Here is a 14,323-nt window from a genome sequence, read left to right on the forward strand (position 1 = left end):
AATATATGGAAAAAAAGCTTGAAGGTTATTTAAAGGATATTTACAAGCATAACTTATATCAATTTATAAAAAGTTATTTATCATATGAAAAGACAGATATGTGATGACAAATTATGTTCCTCAAACTTCTAATACATTCCTTGATGTATTAGAAGATGGTATTTCACTGCAATGAATGCTAACACAAATTGTTTTTTCTTGTATTACGTTCTGTCATATCTTTCTCTAAGACACATAAACATGAAATTTACATTTTATTTTAATTGTGACTGTGTTACTACGAAGTTTTATTTTTTTCTACATTGAACTTTAGAATGATCTTGTATATCTAAAAGTTTGCCTGTTTTTTTCCAACTATCATCTGATCAAACAAAATCTCTACTGTCCCTTTACAAAGTTTTCATTACTTGTATTCCACAGCCTCTCTCAGGAACTGAAGTCCAGTTTTATGCTGTCTTCTGCACAGTTTACCTCTCCTTTCCTATTCTGTACCTTTGACTATTAAAATTTTGAATCATTGAGCAAAGAGTACCACGTTCTTTTCAGCAGTCTTCTGAACTTCTGTAATGTAGGAACTTCATAAATGCTTCTGGAAAAAAAATTCAGTGCTTTTTAACTATCTCAGCAATTTAACTAATTTCTTCCTCTATGACTATTAGGAGTATCATATTGTAATAAAGGTACGATAAATAAAACAATTAAAATAATAAAACAGCACACAATATATACACAACACTGTAAACGCATGCAGTGCCTTTGAAAACCATGTACTAACTCAAAGGAAAAGAGTCTGCAGGAGCAAGGTTTGGTTCTAAATCCTCCTTCCACCTTGAAAGTTATTCAGTTTTTCCTAAGCTTTATTTTTTGTCCCTTTTAATGAGACTGAAACTCAGGAAAGAACTTTGTGTCTAATCCCATGACTACTTACATTTTTATTCCAACCTCCCAGTTAGGACTGTACTTCAAGGCTTGCTGGAGGAACAGACACATTGTGTTGCTTGGATAAAAGTCTTTTACTACAGTGGCTTCTCCAAAGAAGCTCACTAGTCCAGAGGGAAATTATTTTTCCTTTCAGAGTCCAAGAACTTTTGTATGCATCCAACTGTAGCTATCTCAAAAATTTGTCACTTCACCTATGCATTAACTTCATGGTTTACTTTTATGTTGTCTTGAGGCTGGATGAGTCAGTGGATGTCCCCACCAGACACTGCTTCTGTTGCTTTTCAAGGGAAAATTAGCAGAAGTTCTACCTTACATTGACTAACCGTTATTAGATGGTAACAGCAACATGTGCATACTCTCACCTCTAAATGCCAATGATTTCAGGCAGAACTAAAAAGTAAAATTAGGAACTAAAAAGAAAATTAAAGCTGAGTATCACCAGTGCATACAGGCAAAAAAGTATAATGCACTAGGTCTATAGGTATCCCAAACCTGTTGGCTGATGTAGGTAGGCACTGCAGTTCTCTGTCTCCAGGCCTCACATATAGCTCTACATCAGTCTTCAAGACAATTGATAGAGCCTGGTGATAAGGCTCAAAAACAGTACAGGCTCATGCCAGCCGGCAAGTATATTTTGAAATATAAATTTTTCTGACATAGGAATTCCTTCCCTGATTTTTTTTTCTATTAATTTTCCAACAGAAAAGTAAAAAACCCCTGAACCCAAAAGGGTTTTCAAAAGTTTGCTTTCAACTGCTAAATATTTTTACCTCTTCAAGCAATACTTTACATCGAGGACTGTTCTCCCAGGGACATCAGAGCTCCCAAACACTGAGGAAGATGATCTTCTCCTCACCTTGATGTCACCTGCTTCTTCACAGTCGGCAGTGATATCACTGTCCTTCTCTGACATCGCTGCTCTGTCCCAGTGAGCCTAGCTCAGGAACCAGGGTGAAGAGTCAATAATCAAAGAATTTTATAAAAAAATTTAAAATGTTTATATATTAGCATATTAAAAATAGCCAAAAATTAACAGAACAATTATAGGCTGTCTTGAAATTCCAACTTGATATATGCATTTATATGTATTTTATAGATATAGATGTATTTATTATTATATATGTATGCTTATATATGTATATGTACATATTTGTATATATACATACACACACAGTCACGGGTATTTTCTTTTTCAGTTTCAAGGTATGTGTTATAGAAATGCTTTCAATATTTTTCATTCAGACTACTCCAAATGGGCAAGAGGGTGAGCATGTAGAAAAACTGAACAATCTATAGCTGGGCAAATGCACTTGCTCCTTTTTAAGTAAGTGTAGTCCTGTGACCATGCCAAAAAATTCCAGCAAAGTAACATGAGCTGCAGGGTGAGTAAAGGAGAGATCAAAGTTTCAGCAACCTCTTCCCTCACAGTGCTGCCCTAGAGTGCTAAGCCTAGCACAGTTTCATCTTGACTCTTAATTGTAAGACTGTGAGTTTGCTGAGGGAAGATTTTTAATGGTGAAAAAGAAATAATGTTTACTGTTCTGAGAGATACCATGAGTTCTAAAGACTCAGTTTAGGAAAGATAGCAAGAAAAAAGAGAAGCTTAAAGGTGCTAAGTCTGATTTTAGCAGTTTTTCTTCCTGTTCCTTACAGCAGAACATTTTCTGTGATGGCTGTATTTCCATGTCTGCATGCTTTGGGTGTAGCAAATTATCCATGAAACTGCTGATTTGCTGTGAATTAAGAGAAAAGAAGATCTATGACAATACAGCTGTTAATATATTTGCCTTTTATTGTGATTAACCAAGACAAATAATGTTTCAAAAAAAGAGAAAATTATCTATCTATAGAAAATGAGAGATGTCCTAAATAGAAAGATAATCCATCTTCCGAAGTTTATACCCAAGAATATAATGTCCTCTATATGAATTTGTTTCATTCACTTATTAAAAAAAAATCATTCTGTGCTGTGAAAAAGCAAGTTATCTGTATTGAAGCCACAGAGGCTATCCAGCCATTTTATCAGGATTTTGCTACAGGAAGCAGCAGTCAATTAATGAAGTGTTGCATTTTATTTCACCTTAAATTTTTTTATGTCTTTACTTGCCCTTGCTTATTAGAACACCTGGAAATAATAATAGCAACAACAATAATAATAATAAACAACAACACACACTCACACACCCACTCCCCAATATAAGTTATTGGATATATCTTTTCCTGATTTGAATTCTCACTAGGTACTGTAACTTTAAGGGAAATTCATCATTTAACAACTGGCCATCATATTTTTTGATTTTTAGGTGAGGCATGGACACGTACAGATGCATCATACAACCACACAAAATGGTTAATATTAAAAGCTAGTCATTGCCAAACAGTTCAGTGCTGACCAGGAAAATGTAATTTCTGAGTATAAGGGAAAGTCATGCTTAGTCTTGTTTTGTTTTTGGTGACCTGTATATTCCAAAATATACTGGTATTAAATTTTTTAGCAGCCTTTATTTCCCCCGTTTTCTTTGCTGCCTAAGGATGACTTAAGCCTTGTGCTGTTGCCTAGCATAAATCTCTTCCTGCTTCTTTTCCTGATTTCCAGCAATGAGTAAGTATCACTTCAGCTTCTGGCTGATCACAACTGATTGGCATCCAGGACAGAAGGGTCTCTCCCAGAGATCACATGAAGATACACTTCAGTATGAAAGCTCAGCAGTCATACTGACCTTTCTTACTATCAGCCATCTTCAAATAAAAATTAGTAGATGCTTAGCCTGCTTCCTTCACTGCTCTTGCCTTCCACTTGAGACTGCAGCTTGTGCCCTCACTGCTGTGGAGATTTTTGGATGACAGCTACTCATCAACCCTCAGCCCAGTTCCAGAGACAGTCCTTGCTCTCTAATCAAAGTAATAGGCTAAAGAAAAAGATCTGAGCAGCTCTTGCCTTCTCCAGTTGTAAAGGGTGGACTCTGGCTCGTATTACATCATTTGCAAGACGCAATTCTTCCTCTGTAAATCAACTGAAAAAGAAGCTTCACTGTCAGGGAAATATCCAGGCTTGAATCTGACTTATGGCTGTTTTATTTATTTATTTATTTGTTTTGGGGGCAGGTTATCTTGTGTTGTTTTGGTTGTGGGTTTTTTTTTTTTTTTTTTGAACAGTGGAAGAACACTAAAGCAGTACTTTGAAAAATGTTACAAAGTATAAATAGCACTGCTGAGAGCATAACACAGGCTTTGTTGTGTTATCACACAGCAGATCCAACAATATACTACAGATCCATATTGTCAACTGAAATGGAAAAGAAAAACAGTTCAACAAGAATGCTTCTCAGGAAAACTACCCAATTTACTCGTGTGTGTCTCAAGGCCAAAGCATCTTATCTTTGCACAAATCATTCTTCTGTAGTGAGTAACAGCAATACTTCAAGTGGTTTTCTGTTGTATGTCATAACAGACTTTCTATTGATGTTGCTAAAAAAAAGCCTGTACCATGGTTTTAAACTAGAAAGAGGTACACAGTTTTTATTCTAGAAGAAAAAAAGTTGTATACCAGATATTTTATCAGTATTAAGCTCATAGAACCTGAACTAATATATGTTTTCCATATCAGCAATAATGTTTTTATTCTTTTATTATAAACTGTAAGGTTGAACCTTTTATTGCACTCTTTGTTAGTTTGGGGGATTTTTTTTTCAACTTTTGAGATTAATTTTATCAGTTTGAGAGCAAAGCTTCCCACATCAACAGAAGAAAAGTGTTCAGCCAATAGTGATCACTTTCTATTGTGCAATCATTACTCAGTTACTCTAGTCAATGCACAGATATTGGCTCAAGTATACAAGACCAATTAAAATAGGAACACTGGCAAGAAAACATAATGATACTTCCTTCAATTTATTAGTTACGGTAAATGGCTTACAATAAACCAAAAAGCCAGTAACATTCTGAGATGGATGCATTGCTTCTGTACTGTGGATAATTAAGTGTTTTGGTGGGAATTTGTTCATAGGACTGATATACAATTAGACAAATTTGTTCACATATCATGTTTCATTGAAGTCTGTATGAGTCTTCTATGCTTGGCAATGGGTCCTGATCCTAGATGCTTTTATGCCTGATTAATTGTCAATATTAGGCAGGAGTTTGCTCATTAGCTCCTAGCAGGGCACATCTCAAATTGCAGTAAGCTCCATTTAGAGATGATATGCTCACCGTTAATAAACTGCTTGGATTGTGTGTGAATCTCAGTTAGCTGACTGTATGCATATACCTATATACATACTCATATATTATGCATGTATGCACACACACAAACATATACATACATATATATGTTTATATACATATATACTTACACACACATACATAAGTTAGCTCCATGGAAGAAAGGAATAAATACAAATTATTCCCCTGTATACAAGTTGTGGCTGCAAGTGCTGCTAACTTATTCAGGGCTCCCTAGTGAATAAAAACATCCCAACATAAATTTACTGTGTATTATTCATGCTACATTTTAAGTTTTCAATCTGTCATGTCAACTGCTTTAAATCATATCTAAACCAATGTGCTAAACAGACATCATTTTTAAACAAAAGGAAGTAAATTAAAAAACATCTTGCTGTACAGCAGACATTTGTTTTGTACATTCATTTTCCAAAGATTTCATTCCTTGATCAAGAGAGATAGAAGGTTGACAGAGAAGTAACTGATAATGCAAACTATTTTTTCCAGATCAATTTTACCTCCTAACTAGTAATACTGCTGTGCTCAACAATTCCGCCTCAGTGATAAAATCTGACTGTTCCCGGATCATAAAGTACTTATCATGTCTAAAAAGTAAATACGCTTTATTAACATAATTGTTTCTGCTCCTAATTTTTAAAACCCTCCTGTCAGCTGCAGATCAAGTTTGTATGACAGTTTTAGTAAAAGTCCTTGTCCAACAAGCTCATGGGAACCAACAGAAAGTTACAAAAAGGAATCAACAAACTTCCCATCGTAAAAGATTGTGTGCTAAGCATGAGCACTAAAGAAAGAAATCCTGAAAAAGTAAAAAAATCCACACCAAAACAAACGTGACCTAGTTCAGCCTCATGTGTGAAGGAACGAAGGTGTGGAAGTAGTAGTAAGGGCTATTACTTAAGTGTAAAGCCATGAACAAAAGCAGTGATATAGCTGGTTTTATTCTTCAATGAGACAATGCTGCCTCCACATTCTCTGGTGCTGTAACTACATTTCAGAGATGACAATGAGATACTTTCATCAGGAGATCTTCTATCTTCACAGTACCAACTGAGAGTTGTTACTCACAGTGCTCAAACGTGAGAAGGGGTTGTTTTGTGTTTTTTCATGCAATTCCATTAAGAACCAAAGATAAACAAGCTGAATTAATACAGCACTTAAACTCTGGGTTAACCAAAAAAAGACTACAGAAATAGGAATATAAGTAGCTAAGCAGATCTCTGTTGGGAAGTACATGAAAAGGCAGAAAAAATATAAAGAAATGGCATTTCAAAATACCCAGAACAGACCCAATTTTGCTTTGATTCATTTTTACAATATTTGTCAAATGTAGTATTCCAGTATCAACAAAATAGGACATTGACTCACATTCCAGTAACTTTGGTTTAAAACTCCCAAACTATCTTGATAATAGCATGAGGAGCTAGTTGAACATTTAAAGGTCTATAATCAGTCCTCACATGCTAACACAAGATCAAGCATGTTTGGAATATGGTTCTACCAAACAGGGGCCACTATGTTACTCAGACATCTCCTAAAAAAAGCAACTGCAGAACAGACTCCCAGGCAGAGCTCATCATGCTTGGGAATAAGTAAGGTGCTGTGACTATCTCTAAAACTGAAGCAGTTAAAATGTCATTTTTCAAGATTATTAGGTTTGAGGTAAAACTAATGCCAATTAATTTCTTAATTAAAAACAGCTATTTCTTTGCTTCAAACTTAAAATTCTGCTGCTCCTATGGCAATGAAGGAATATATTTGTGTGTAATGCAAAAATATGGGGTTTGAGTTTTGATTTTACAGTCAAAATATTTTCTGCTCATTTTCAAAGAATAGAAGAATTTTGGTGACAGGGGAGACATGCCTAGATTGGAAAGTCACAGTGTTCAGTGGCCTTCCCCCTGTGGTCCTTCCATCCTTTCACACTAAAACCAGATGAATTAAGGTACAACTTTGGCACAAAGAGGGATCAAGTCACATCTGTGGAGGAGAAAGCTAGACAGTGGTGAGCATCTCATAAATTAAGATCTTTACAGACTATGAAGAAGCTAGAATCTAAGAGATTGCTAAAACCTCATTTGAGGTTTTATCTAAGGATTAATCTAAAACTGTGACTAATGCACTTTGGGGCCTTAATGTTCCACCAGTTATGTTAAAACATATACTAAATTTTACATGATCAAGAATATGTCTAAATACTGCACTAAGAGGAGCTACAACTTGGGCAGAGGAGGCTTACAGGACTAAATTTGAAAGGCATTATGTTTTCAAGGAAGTGTTGGATGCTTTTAAAATCAGGTAACCTTAAGCAGTTACAAGTGAGATACTAGAATATCTCTCCCTCTTTAACAGACTGTTGTCTGAACTTTTCTGTTCCTGAACTTTTCATATACCTTAATTTTGGATCTTGCTGTAATTAAAATTTTTTTTCAGAGTGTCAATATGATGTTAATGTATAGTAAGCTCTTTTAAAAACAGAGATTATATTTTAGTTGATTCTTAGCTCACTCAAAATGCTGCTGATTTTCTGGTGTATATAGGCAATAAAAATAAGGTTGACTAAAAGAAGCAAAATAGCAGGTAGCCTTCATTCATTTCAAAATAACTTGTAACTTTTAGAATTTGCTCTGCAGAGCAACTGAGATAATAACTTTGTCCACTTCCATATGGAGAAGCCTTCCGCTTCCTAACACCTGACACACTTTCACACTCCAGGGTTCACTATAAAGCAGAATATGTCTCTGCATTAAAGGAACAATCTCCCGCAATCCACAAAGTAAATTATGCATTTATCATACTTAGCCCTGTTTCAGAACAAAGGCTTTTATGATTACATACCTGCACTCAGATTCCTAGTTCTAGGGATGTAAAACCAGATCATGTCTGTCATGATTGTCATCATTATTGTCATGACATGATGGTCATTACAACATGAGAAGAAAGAAATATTCTTACAAATTCCTTAGGCAAAGAATAAAGTCTTGAGCAATAGAAAGACAAAACATTAACCCTAAACCTGAGGCTGTTTCAAAAAGCCTTTGGAGAAAAGAAGGATAAGTTCAAAAGAAGGATGAGTTTTCTCCACCTTGGCTGGTGGTAAAATAAGCCTAAGCTCAACTCTTTGCATGATCAACACTGAAGGAGACTTAAAAAAATAGAAGTGGCAAGGGTCAAGACTAGCTGGGTCTTTCATCTTCATCCCTGATCTTCTCCATTGATTTGCCAACTTGAAATAACTACTGCAGGATAATGACCGGTCCCCTAGAGGCATAATATTTTTAAGATGTGAAGGTTACTACTCCTCATCTTCGTCTTAAAAAAAAAAAAAAAAAAGGTCAAAGGTTCTTGAATCAGATGACTTGTTGACAGCAAACATGGTATTTGAATTATGAGCACATCAGAGAAACACATCAGTGAGATTTGCCTTAAGAAATGTGGAAGATAAATATGTAACTATAGAGCACTGGAGCACTGGAGTATAGAGCACCGTGCTTTCCAGCAGAGTGAAGCATTAGGTATTGAGGGGCTGGATGAAACATGCTGATGTTTGGTGCTAAACATGGGCAGCTGGCCACTAACTGTAAGGCAAGCTCCAATACAACCAGCTGCATGTGCTCAGCCAGCATGAAAGATTCTGAACAGGAAAACTTTTGCATTTAAAATACATCTAAATGGAACCTGGGGAGAGAGAAAGAAACAAAAACCAAAAAGAAAATGAGAAAAATGGAAGCAAGCATGGGCTTGTCTCTCAGTCCAAGCAGTACCCTTTTCTGATGTGGTTCAGCACTAAGAAGAGAGGTGTGTGTCCCCCCAATAGGAATGTTTGTTGGCCACATAAAAGACTGGAGGGTCCTGATGCAAGATCATTGTTGATTAATGCCTTTGCCTGAAGAAGCATATTTGTTAATGTTGAATACCCCCAGTGAATTATGTTTCCAGAATGCCAAAGTACAGCAAAAATCCCAGATCATCTCCATGCCTACTAAAATTTAAGTAACCTCTATTGAATAATTTAATACTAGTATTTTGTCTGCCTAAGTCAATAAGAAGTCAATTACCTGCTACTAATAAGAGTCCCTGAAGAGAAATAATATTTTTTCCCCAAACTACAAGAAAATGGAAGAAAGAACCAGAAGAAAAACAGTGAAAGTGTTATAGTTAAATCTGTGATTGAGCTTATCAAAATGCTCAGACAGTTATGATAGTTCATGCTCGGGACTTTCAGGTACTGTGTTTCATGTCAAGAGGGATCTACTCACAATCATTTTACAAAAAACTTGTCTGAAAATTGGAGGTGGCTGACTATTGGATGTATTTGTTTGGTTTATTTTTTAGTTTTGATTTTTCTGGTCAGGAATCATTCTGTTAGCTTCAAAATTAATCATAAGCAGTGAGCAAAACCAATATTTTTCTAAAGAAAAAAAAAAATCAACAATGATTGAGAAAGCTCAGCCAGGAACTGATTTAAATTATTCTTGCCGAAAAGTGAAAAAACACGCTCCTACTGTAACTGGATACTGAATCAAAAATCACAATAACAATTTTCTTCTAAGAGGGAAGGGAATTTAGACCAACACTTATAGGGAAAAAAAGCTCTTAGAGTGATTTAAAGAAAATATCACCAACATTTTTTGGAAGCAGAGTTGACAACATTTTCATGATTTATTAACTTTCACATGGCAATGGCTGCTCTTTCAAAGACAGGTTTAACAATCAAAACACCCACAGCCCTTTTTGGCTCCAGAGGTTTCCAAAACTCAGTGAATTAGTTCTCAAGTAGTTTTTGCCTTTCCCTTTCTCAGGTCAAAGATACCTGGGCAGGACAAGTCTACAATGCTTCTTTGTGGGGTATTATGTCTGGAATGCCTCTCTTTCTGGAAAGGAGGTTAATGAGTGAGAAAAAAGAGAGACTGAAGTAATTTACAGTGATAACTGAAAATGGAACATCATTTCAAAATCCAAACCTCATCTAAACTGCTTAGGGGTTTTATGTTCTTTTGTATTTTGTCAGTGTTATCAGCTGTACTGTTGCACTGTAAAGTTATTTTTAAGCCAAAGTGGAAGGTAAAATTATAAGATAAATACTAAAATGAAAAGAAGGGAGACCTAGAAATCTCTTAAAAAGTCAGTTGTTAAGACCCTTCCTTGTAGTACTGACAAGTAAACTGTTCTCAATAAGTTTGCCAAAATACTCATAGGCTTTCATTCATGTAAACAGAGCCTTTCCCCAGTTTAAATTGAAAAGTACACCGGCATACTCAGGCATATTTCATCCTTCTTTCCACATTCATCGCTGCTTTTGTAGCTCAAACACAGTGAGTGGAGGGCCAATGGGTCTATTAGAGGTGAAACCACAATTCCAAATTCCATTAAAGACACTGAAGCCGAGCAAAATTTGTCATTGTAGAAATTTTGAATGGGTCCTTATGAAATCCAAGCATATTATACACAACTCCTTTGACCTCTGCAGAGTTTCTTCAGTTTCACGCTTGTTGGAGCAGAAGTAAAGATTTCTCTTTTTTCTCCTCTTTCCAGTTATTTATGCTTCATTGTTCACTTTGACAAAACAGTACTTCCCTGTCTTTGGGTGAAGAATTCTCCTTTGCATTTCTTTCCATTCTTCAATTGCACAGAATATAACATTTTCTGAAGAGCTTAGATCCTTGCACTGGATCTAGTAAAATGGTCTCAACAGATCTGCACAGACAGAGAAAACTAATTTCTGAGAGCAAAGCTCGCTTTCTTTTTCTCTTTCTTTTCCTTCCTTCCTTCCTTCCTTCCTTCCTTCCTTCCTTCCTTCCTTCCTTCCTTCCTTCCTTCCTTCCTTCCTTCCTTCCTTCCTTCCTTCCTTCCTTCCTTCCTTCCTTCCTTCCTTCCTTCCCTTCTTTCTTCCTTCTTTTCTTTCTTTCCCCTAGGATGCTGAATGCACTTTACATTTTATTTTGAAATTATGAAATCAGGAGAGAAGCAATCCAAATAAGATGTGGAAGTCACTCAACAAAAGAGAGAGGAATAAACTAATGTACATTACCTCAAGACCTCCCCTCTGTTTTAATCTTATATACGTAGAGATAAGAACAGTATCTATTTATCTTAAGACTTTCCTGATGCAAAATGAAGACAGCAAAATCTCAAATACAGGTATCAATGAGAAAAATCTGGGATGTAAATTCCAGTGACTGATTTACATCCAATAGACTGTTTTACCATTTGCTTCTCAGATTTCATTTATCATCTTTCCCACAACTTTTACCACCTGAAGTTTTCTTTCATTTTTTATCAATAGAGTCATTCGACGTGAACCAGGCCATTATCAACCACTCCTCTCCAGGGGCTAGTTCAGGGCAGCATTTATTTGGGAAGACCACTGAGAGGACTCAGGCTCTCGGAATCACATCAGGGATCATCTTGGGCACTCACTTCTGTCTCTGTGCTGGGCTCAGTCAGCAGAGATGCTGGCATCCTGATGAGGGCACAGATTGTTGTTTTCTTGTGGCATTTCCCCTGTGCAGCCCAGACATGATGGGAATTGCATGGAGGCTGCTGCCCCAGCTACAGAAGTTGGAGCTGAACAAGCATTTGCAAGTTACACACTCAGTCACTTAACCATGCTGACTAGTGGAAGGGTCGGACAATAATCTGACCTTTAAGGAGTAGCTATCAAAAGGAGGCCAAAACCATCAATTTCCAGAAACAGTGGTAGTAGTATACAAAAGGTGTTCAGAGGGACTGTACAGTGGACTGTATCCTTAAGTTCTTCCAACATACAGACCACATGTTACCACTGGCAGAATCTCCTCTCAGTTCCACCTTCACAGAATCCTACACCTAAATATTTTTCATGAAGAATACTGTTTATGGAAGATAGTTAATAGACGTATTTTATGAATTAATGTCCTTTTCCTGGGAGTGTCAAGCATAAGTTACAAACCCTATATGCCATTTTGCACAGAAAACCATAGGTGTTCCAGAGACAGAAGAGCTCTATTGATGTTATGGGTCATGGAGCAGTGTGGTGAGATCTGTTTGGGGATCTTGTGAGAGGAAAGACAACCAGTCAGTGCTAGTTCCTCTCCTCCAACCTCACCTAACACAGATGAGTAATAGCCAGCTATTACTGGTGCCATGGAGATGGTACAAAGCAGCTGCCTGAAGACTGAAACAATGTGGTGGCTTTGGTGCATGCCAGTGATGCTGCTGAGCTCTGCACTCCAGCAGGGTTTCAGGGAGAACTGTAACTCCAAAGACCACAGAACTGGCTTTTCAAAGTCATGATTCATGCACATTAACTAGGAAAAGTAGCCCACAACACATGCTCCTATTCTAAAGGACTTCAGTGCCAAGGCACAGTGATCTCTGACCTTTCTCAAATTGTAAATTAACTGCTGGTTTTTGTTCTCCTTGATGTTCCTTTAGGTCATGCAAGGTATGCAAGAATCTAGTCTGAAGAATAAGAATTTAATGGCAGTAGCAAGCAGATGTAGATAATGAAACTCTGTGACAGGGCTACTATTTTCAGACCTGTCTTCTGAAAACATTTTTTTAATTTCAAACACATACTTAAATTTATATACACACATGCACAGACGGAGAAAGCAAGCTATCCAAACTTTAATGAAATTTGGATATTTCTCTTCAGGCTAAAAAAGAAAAAAAGTTTTTTCTTTGTGTTTAGATATTCATCTGAGCCTCAGAAAGAGAGAGAGGATAATCAGGAGTTTCATAGAGTCAGTGGTCCCAACTTCCTTAAAAACATTCAATCAGCCCACTGAAGTCACTGTATTTTCTTAGTCTGTTTTTAATTTGTTAAGATCAGGAATACAGGCATTTTTTGAAAGAAAGTCCTTTTTCCTCTGTGAAGTGAGTTTCCCTGGATGTCTTTTAATGTCATATGATTAGGTAGAGAGGTGCACTACAGGAATAACACATAGGACAGAAGAAAGGGTGACATTAAGCTGCCATATTTTCTCCATATCAAAGAAACATGATTATTATATAAAATTGATCTTAGGACACTTTCAGTGATTCATCAGTACTCCTTTTTAGGATTTCAACAGTGTGCTCAGATCACATAAATAAAGTTTTATTTTTAAATTGAAGTTATTTTCCAGCTGCATTCTTATGTGCCTGTCACTGTTCAAACATCTTATTTAGAGAGCTAAAGAACGATAGCTCACCACATAGGTAGTTCTGTGTGTATTTTGTTTTCCTGTCATAGATTACTTCATTGTGTAACTCACCTACTTTCTAGCAAACTTTGCTACAGTTCACACAGACCTAACCACAGATTTCTGCAAAAAAAAAAAAAGATCCTTTTCACACTAATGGGTATTATTTTCATGCTCCTTTTTAGAACTTATTAAGGTTACTCTTGCATGTAATTTTTAATTTAGAATTTATCTTGTGCATATATATATAAATATTTTGTGACCTTAAGGCCAAATTCTACCCTTATCTGTAAAAATGAAAAAATGTTGAAGAACGCAAAATGATTCTGACAAAGAATTTCTGGAATAAGCTCCAGCTTTGTGTACTGACTTTAAGTCATGAACAATAGTAAGAGTAAGATAATTCAGCCTTTACAACCAGTACAGAAAGCTGAATCGGTCTCATTTTCAGCATTAGGCAATACATGAAACCCACCTGGGGATCCTGGGAAAGCCCATTCAACACTCATTTTCAGCTTTGTTTTGTTTTTCTCCTCCCACTTCCCAGCCTACATGAACACTGAAGGACATACAATACGTCTTGTTTTCCCACCTGTAACGAAGTACACTGGGGCAAAAACCCTGCTAGAAGAACTAGGTTACAAATGGTCTCTTAACCCATTACAGCTGCACCAGACATATAAATTGGCTGCATGTGTTGAGCTCTTTCACTTTAAATACACTCTACCTTTAGAAGTTATTCTTTAAGCTATCTTCTGTTGCCATAGGCACACTAGGTTGAACAGATCTAGTTAAACACAAACAAGACAAAAATAAAACGTGTGAACCTGTGCCTTGAGAAAAAGACACCCTGCCTTTTCCAAGGATTCCACAGAATGAGCATTTTTGACAATATTTATATATGCTGGGTTTTCAACTCTACCTTGGACCTCCAGTGTACAACGATTCTACACATACACACCCACACTGTACAC

The 14,323-nt window shown here is 36.4% G+C and overlaps 1 long non-coding RNA gene across 1 annotated transcript; it reads right to left on the reverse strand.

Annotated features, from left to right (window-relative positions):
- Positions 1–287: 287 nt before the first annotated feature.
- On the reverse strand, positions 288–13,929 carry LOC138118195 (uncharacterized). Its single transcript, XR_011155028.1, has 3 exons — positions 13,825–13,929; positions 1,713–1,876; positions 288–589 (listed from the first exon to the last, which is right to left on the reverse strand). It is a non-coding gene; the product is annotated as an uncharacterized lncRNA (long non-coding RNA).
- Between the last annotated feature and the right edge of the window lie 394 nt (positions 13,930–14,323).

Source organism: Aphelocoma coerulescens, chromosome 1 (assembly GCF_041296385.1).
Source record: "Aphelocoma coerulescens isolate FSJ_1873_10779 chromosome 1, UR_Acoe_1.0, whole genome shotgun sequence".
Lineage (NCBI taxonomy): Eukaryota > Metazoa > Chordata > Aves > Passeriformes > Corvidae > Aphelocoma > Aphelocoma coerulescens.